Raw genomic sequence first — 9359 nt, 5'->3', positions numbered from 1 at the left:
TAACTAACAGATGCACCGTGAGACCGGTACAGGACCTGTTACTTGCACAATTCGCGATCGCTAACTCAGGCAATATGGCCACTTGGCTCGATTCTCGCAGAATGACCCTGCTCACACGGTATTCTCTGATCGAGACAACCTTGGCTGGAGGAGGCCTGTGGGACGACCTAGGAAGTCGTGGCTTGGGCAGATCGATCAGACCCATCGTGAGGAGTTAGATATGGGCCGGGCCCCTGCCTGGCGGCTCGCCATAAGGGACCCTTGTAGGTGGAAGCGAAGGGTGAATGCGGCTATGCACATGTTTTCTACTATAGTATCATCACGGAAGGGTGATTTACCAATCATATATATATGTATATATATGTATATAGATGTATATGTATATATATGGATACACATGTAGATTATATACATGTATACATATATGTATATATGCATGTGTATATATGTATATATATATATAAATATATATATATGTGTGTGTATATATATGTATACATATTTGTATATATGTATATACATGTCTATACATATATATGAATATATATATTTGTATATATGTATATATATGTATATATGTATATATATATATATGGATAGATGTGTATATATGTGTATATATATGTATGTATATTGATATATGTACTTATATATATTAAGTGTATATATGTATATATATGTCTATATAGATATAAATGTATATGTATATTCATGTGTATATATGTATATAATATATATGTATATGTATGTATAAATATGTATATACATGTATGTATGTATATACATGTATATGTATGTATATTTACGTATATATATGAATATACATGTGTATATATATGTTTGTACGTGTGTATATATGTATATACATGTATATTTGTATATATATGTATATATGTGTGTATATACTATATATGTATATATTTGCAAATATATATAAATGTAAATATGTATATGGATGTATATATGTATTTATATGAATTTATATGTATATATACATATATGTATAAATGTATTCATATGTGCATATGATATGTATATAATATGTATATATATGTGTATATATGTATATATACATGAATATATGTATATATGTGTGTATGTATGTATAAATATGTATGTATACATGAAGACATGTATATACATGTATATATGTATATACATTTATATATATATGTATATACATGTATATATATATATGTATATATGTATGTGTATATACATGTATACATATATATGTATGTAAATACATATGTGTAAATATATATATGCACATATATATGTCTATATATGAATGTATATATATATATGTTTATATATGAGTATATATGTTTATATATTGTCTATATATGTGTATATGTATATATATATGTATATTTGCCTATATATGTATGTATATGTATATACATGTATATATATGTATATGTGTGTATATATTAATCTGCATGTATATATACATGTATATATATATATGAATATATATGTATATATGTGTATATATGTATATTCCCTTATATATATGTATATACACATGTGTATGTATATGTGTATACATATACATATGTATACGCATATATATGTAATTATATGTATATATGTATATATAAAGTATATATACATATATATTTGTATATATGAGTATATTTATGTATGTGTATATATATATATGTATATATGCATATATTTATGTATATATACATATATATGTATTTATATGTATATATGTATATAATATATATATATATATATATACATATTTTCGACCCACGGTCTTAGTGGTTGTTACTCAAGCACCTAGTTTGAAGCGCCTTGCTTAGACACCTCCACCAGCACTGCTGCGCATGCGCGTGAGCTTGTGATGAGGTGGTGACCCGACTGTTCACTCTCTTCCACGGTCGTCACTCCTCCACTTAAGACCGCTGTTGTTGAATCTTTTTTCGTTATTTCTCAGGTTTGTTTTACCTTTGTTAGGAATAGGGTTAAAGTTTACAAGATTATGTAGACTCTCATTAGGTAGGATTGGTGATGGTATCTTTGTTTGTTTTGTAACTGTATTTTGTAAGTAAAGAAGCAATTAACGTGTGTTTTTACTTATCTTTCTTTAAAACATAGCAAAACGAATTAATTGAATAAACAGAGTTGCAGTTGAATTAATTTGCAAAGAACACTGACTTAACGGATTAAAGATATATACTATTGCATAAAAATTATACTTATCAAAGTGACTCTATAAGAATCTTAATTTACTTTTTAAACAACTAAAAATCATATTGGAAACGTTATCTAAGTAAAAGGTATAATAACAAGATAAGGAAGTATGCTGAGACTTAACGGTGTTGTTCATTCTGAACAGTCTTTTATCTACGACGGGAGTTGAGCTTGGCCATATCGGGCCATTTTGTAACTGGCCACAGCTCGTTGATGCACTCTAGTCGTGATAATATGTATGCACATATGTACGTGTATATATATGTATATGTTTATATATCCTATAAGAAAGTAAAAGATCTTGGTATTTACAATATATATATATATTGTAATTTCCTCCACACTGCCCTCATTGCACAAATAGCCCATCTCTTAATAGCCTGCCATAGATACAACAATTGACACACCTCTAAGAATTATTACAGAATGAAAAACATACCAAAAACATACCACTTACAATATCAAACCTATTATCAGACGATGAAAAGATAAAACATAAATTATTGCTTTTCTAAGAGAGACAAAACTTTATGACCTTATATAGATTGATATAATGAATAGGATCCATTGGCTTAATAACCTTGCCCACATGCCGCTGGTTGATAGCCAAGAAATCCTACAAAGAAAAGCCAGGTCTTGGGGGAGAGCATTTTAACCGTGGGGCTCTGGGTGGTCTATGGTCGCAAGGGTACGAGCTAAGAGGCAGTAAGATGGCATCTTTTTACTTTTTCTTAATCTTTTAATGATGTGACGAGCTCTTCCCTTTGCGGATGTTTTGTGAATCTTTTGTATTTTAGGATAGTCGCATTTATATTTACGTTCACTTTTAATGTTCTTGTGTTTTAATGTTCAGAGCCAATTTTATTTGTTTTTGCCATTTAGTATTCATGTATATTTGCTAAGCACGAAGGAATCAGGAAACAATTAAAAACACTTGCGAAATAATTACCCCCAGATTAAATTTATTTTTATTTTCAGTAACACCAACATTATGGCTAAGTTCATGGAACCTAGGAACTATAGCTCTGATTTGTGTTCTAATGTGATATATCTATTTAACTGTCCTAGCGACCAAGTTAGGTATGTAGGATCAACCTCACGATGGCTACGTCACCCATCATCGAACACAAAGTCCTTCAGGACTGGCCTCCCGCTGAGCAAACCATCCTTCTCGGCAATAAGAGAGCATTCACTAAAACAATCATGCCCTTTTTCTAAAACAGATTTTAGTATTTTATCCTCTCATTCCTCCCGTCAAGACCTCATCACAAAAGAATCCCTCTTATGAAGAAGATGAAGCCAGTAATCAACAACACAACAACCGTAACGATCTTGTTCACCAATTAGACTACCCCTCGCCATAAACAACCACTTTGGCTAGTTTAGCATACTTGTTTTGTAAATCCCAAATAGTTACATATATGATTTATGAAACGTATATTTTTCATCTGAGTTCATGTTTGTGTAGTATTTACAATAATTATTGTTTACATTGATTAATTACGTATTTTAAAAGAATCCAGAACAATATCTTCATAGTTTAATTGTCTAACGACCTTATTATCTGTTTTCAACTTACAAATATATATACATAAACATACATATAATGACAATGATGTCTTGTGATCCTTCGACACGTTTACAGAATGAATAAATATGAGATACTTCACGGCAGTGTTAATATACCCTCTTCGTTCTTACGATTCGACGCCTGAGGGACAACCCTATTATGGTATATATATTATACCGTGTACATAAGCACGTGCTTGCCACGTAGTTCCTCAACCCCCCCCACTGGGCTGACCGCGACTACCCGCACTGCGCTTTACCCAGACCTTGTCTCGTGTTGCCATATCTCTGTGTTGCTTTACTCTTTCAATTCCCCGTCGCGGCGGTCGTAAAAATGGCTGCGCTCTGACTGCTGTTCAAGCCCGAGAAAAACGACATATCTGTTTGAGAAGTCAAACGCAGGTGTCATAGGGGAAGTCACCGCCGTAGGTACAAGGGTAAGTGCGCGGTTGATTAGGAAGGGCATCCAATCAGGCAAAGGTGACACTGCCATATAACCTCTCAATAGCGAATTGAAAGAGGCCTATGTCTGCAGTTGAATGAATGGCTGTATGAAAAAAAAAATAATAATAATAATAAAAAAAAAACAATAATAAAATAATATATATATATATATGTGTGTGTGTGTGTGTGTGTGTGTGTGTGTGTGTGTGTGTGTGTGTGTGTGTGTGTGTGTTTGTGTGTGTGTGTGTGTTATATACATTTATATATATGATTATATACATACATTTATATGATTATATTTATACATACAAACACACACACACACATATATGTGTGTGTGTATATATATATATATATATATATATATGTATATGTATCTGTATATATATATATAGATATATATATTGTATATATGTGTGTGTATATATATGTATCTCTCTCTCTCTCACTCTCTCTCTCTCTCTCTCTCTCTCTCTCTCTCTCTCTCTCTCTCTCTCTCTCTCTCTCTCTCTCTCTCTCTCTCTCTCTCTCTCTCTCTCTCTCTCTCTCTCTCTCTCTCTCCCTCTCTCTCTCTCTCTCTCTCTCTCTCTCTCTCTCTCTCTCTCTCTCTATATATATATATATATATATATATAGATATTTGTATGTGTGTATGTGCTTGTGTGTGCGTGTGCATGTGTGTGTGCGTGTCCGAGTGCGTGTGCGTGTATATGTGTGTGTGTGTGTGTGTGTGTGTGTGTGTGTGTGTGTGTGTGTGTGTGTGTGTGTGTGTGTGTGTGTGTGTGTGCATATATATGTGTGTGTATGTATATATATGTGTGTGTGTGTGTGTGTGTGTGTGTGTGTGTGTGTGTGTGTACATGTGTGTATATATGTGTATATATATATATATATATATGTATATATATCCATATATATAGCTACATATTTTCACATACGCACACATTTATTTATACATATATAATATATAATATATACATACACTTACACACACGCAATTACATATATTTAGATTTATATATATACATATATATACATATATAGACACACACACACACACACACACACACACACACACACACATATATATATATATATATGTATATATATATGTAACATATATATATGAATATATATACATATATATTAATATATGCATATATATATATGCATACACATATTTACAATGTCATGTATGTATGTATATATATATTTATACATATATATGTATATATATTTATATATGTACATATGCTTATATATGGCTGTCGGGCTCCGTCCCAGAGGCATCGAAGTATTTGTACAAAATTGTCAAGGAATATTTTTCTCGGTCTACCTCGAGCTTCCTTGCCTTCTGTTTTACCAGGTTTTCTAATGTGCCTTTACAGATTACATGCCGAGGGATTCGATATGTGCTCGGATCAATTCTAGAAGCTCACGTCCCTGTTCGATTTTTCTGAGGATCTCCTCATTGGACACTCGCACAGTGTAAGGGGTGCGCAACATCCTGTGGTAGAACCACATTTCTACAGCCGGGTTTCTGCCGTCAGTGCCCAGGACTAGCAACCATGTAGGAGAGTTGATCAGACGAAGGTTTTAATGAGTTCAACTTATATTTGTATTGAGAGCTTGCGGTCTGTTAGGATGTTCCGGAGTTTGGAGAATGAATCTTTTGCTAGTCCGATTTTGCATCTGATTTCCTTTTGCATCTGAGGTGACAAGAGCTGTTATATTTCTATTTCTCCTTGTTTTAATGGACAAGTTGGTGGACGTCTGACTTTGAAATACTATGGCGGCCAAGATGTTCACTGGCTTCTATAATAGATTAAAAAACATTTTGGAGGTCATTTACAGTTGTGGCCATGAGAACTGTATAATTTGCATAAACGAAGATTGTTGATCTTATGATAACGATTCCCTCCTGACGATCTTCTATTTCCCGCAGGATAACTTCAGAGTACAATTTGAAGATACCAGGTGACCTCGCATAACCTCGCTTGATGGGGATCCGGTTAGTTGTTCCTTTGGATATGCGAACTGCCGCAAGCTGATCATTGTAGACTGACTGAATTAGTCTCATATCTATATTATCTATCCGGATATTTACAAGGATTCTGAACAGTGTTGCACCTTATCAAAAGCTGTTTGATAGTCAAAGAAAACCAGGTAGATACTTTGCTGGTGTTAGATAGCTCTCTTGGCAAGCATTCTCATGACGAAGATATCATTTCTCTTACCTTTATCCTTCATAAACTCAAACTGGGTCTGTTTTCAACCTTCTTCCTCTCCCCACCCCCGTACCCAACACCTACTTTCTTGCCCCGATCCTCCTTTCCCTCTCGTCCCCTTATTCGCACCCTCTTCCTGTCCCCTCGTTTTTTCTCTTCTCTCTCTACTTCCACGGAATATTCTCCCTCTTCTACTCATTTTCCTTGCTTGTCCTACCTTTTATCTTTATCCCTCTACTATCCTCCCTCCATCTTATCCCTATTCTGCCCTGTATCCTCATTTCCCCTCGTACCCCTCTTATTCACACCCTCTTCCTGTTCCTTCGCTTTTTCACTTCCTTCTATTTCTACGTTAATTTCCCCCTTCTTCCATTTTTTTTCCCGTTTGCCCTACCTTCTACTTTTAACCCTATCCTCTCCTGCTCCCATCCATGAAACATGGCTCCAAATAATTCGGCAAACACCGTATCGGTTATGGTCCAGAAAGAAAGAAAGTGTACATATATATACATATATTGAATATATATGTGTGTGTGTGTGTGTGTGTGTGTGTGTGTGTGTGTGTGTGTGTGTGTGTGTGTATACATATATATATATACATATCTATCTATCTATCTCTCTCTCTCTATATATAGAGCGAGAGAGAGATTTATATACATATATATTTATATATATATTTATATTTATAACATATATATATATATATATATATATATATATATATATATATATATATATATATTACCCCGTGAGCTCCTCAAGCCAGGGTTACGTTGACTCTGCTGGCAGCGGGACAGTGGTTTCTGCAGAAGCGTTATCAGTGCAACTGGTAATTCACGGCAGATGCAGAATATGTCTGGCGAAAGTTTAGTCCTACTGAACAAACGGAAGAGATAGCATTCCTAGTTAGATGAAAGTACGAACAAAGAAAAAACTTGGCGGCCTTTACTTTACTTATTTCATGGCTGTTCACTACATTCCAAATATTGGGATACCACGGCTGATCAGCCCAGTGATCATTCTGTTTCATGAAGTATATATATATATATATATATATATATATATATATATATATATGTGTGTGTGTGTGTGTGTGTATGTGTGTGTGTGTGTGTGTGTGTGTGTGTGTGTGTGTGTGTGTGTGTGTGTGTGTGTGTGTGTGTGTGTGTGTGTGTGTGTGTGTGTGTGTGTGTGTGTGTGTGTGTGTGTCGCACACAAACACACACACAAATATATATATACACATATATACATGTATATATACATATATATATATTATACATATATACATATGTATATATATGTGTGTGTGTGTGTGTGTGTGTGTGTGTGTGTGTGTGTGTGTGTGTGTGTGTACGTATACATATTCATATGAATATATATGTATATATGAAAATATTTATATAAATATCTTTCTCTCTCTCTCTCTCTACATATATATATATATATATACACACACATGTATATTTATTTATACATATTTGTATATATACGTATACATATGTATATGTATGTATGCATATATATATGTATGTATATATATATATATGTGTGTATGTATATATATCTATATATTTATATTTATATATATGTATATATGTGTGTGTGTGTGTATTTATATATATAGATATATATATATATATATATATATCTGTGTGTGTATAATTATGTATAAATAACTCCCACGTGGCTAGCTCCAACGTGGCGTGCCCACGCTGGCCCAAGCCAGCCGGCGGTCCCACTTATTAATCACATCCCGCTCACCCCTTTGACGTCACTGCCATGTTTGGGGTAAATCCCATCGAGTTGGGATTCATAACAGCCGTAGAGCATTCAATGCATGAGCATTTCTTCACTGCGTTACGACAATTGGTTCAAGTAAATCCTTGTGGATGCCGTTGTCGTTTCCCTTATTTACCCTCGTGTCTATCAGAGACGGTTAGCAGTTCAAGCTAGGTCCATGTTACCGTCGCTCTCTCCTATTTTTTCCCCTTAACTTTGTGAAAATAAAACACAAAATGAAAAAAGAAGAAGACTAAAAAAACGAAAATTCAACCATAAAAACTGCAAATTATATAAATAATCGGCTAGTGGCGCTTAACATCCCCTCTACTCTGTTGTCTTTCTTTTCTCTTACTATCTTGGCCCTTATGTGTATAATCTTGTTCACGATATCTGTCATGGTACTGAAGGAGGCCCTGCTGCAGAAACGGTCACCTTCGGACGCTGTGAAAAACGTCACCGGAAGTTCGCCAGCAACCGAGAAGACTAGGATAATTACGCCCATAGATCCAGTGAAGGACCAGGAACTCGCTAGAGCAGGTACCAGTCGACCCATAATGCTGTGAACTTGCCTGGTTGCCGCAGATCCACTCAACCCCCAGAAGCTCGAAGAGGACGCTTCCTGCCGGACGCGCGTGATCCTGACGAGGACAACGAGGACGTCGGTACGAGCAAGACAGAACTGGATGAGATCTGCGGGAACGTGCATTGGGCGAGTAAGCCGCCGAGTTAGGCCTGGTCGAGGACTACGAGGACGAATCCGAAGTCAAGGAGGATCTGAGCGAGACCTTCGAGGACGTGTGGATGTCGAGGACGGACGGATTTACCAGGGACCAAGAAGAAGATGACGACAGGGACGAGCAGCCACGAAGATGCACCAGGGACAGCGCACGCAAGAACGAAGTGTTTACAAGTTAAGAACCAGCCAGGTTGGGTCACCCTTGAGGCAAATATCAGACGCCTCGAGGGCGAGGCGTGAGTAGGTGTCCGAGCAATATAAGTATGTATAAATAGCTCCCACGTGGTTAGCTCCAACGTGGCGTGCCCACGCTGGCCCAAGCCAGCCGGCGGCCCCAGAGGGCGTGCTCCACGCCACCCACCAGTACTTAAGGCTCAGGATGACCCAGGAGA

The sequence above is a fragment of the Penaeus chinensis genome, chromosome 31 (genome assembly GCF_019202785.1).
Source record: "Penaeus chinensis breed Huanghai No. 1 chromosome 31, ASM1920278v2, whole genome shotgun sequence".
Taxonomy (NCBI): domain Eukaryota; kingdom Metazoa; phylum Arthropoda; class Malacostraca; order Decapoda; family Penaeidae; genus Penaeus; species Penaeus chinensis.
The sequence above is the reverse complement of the archived record's forward strand: the minus strand, read 5'-3'. Positions refer to the sequence as shown.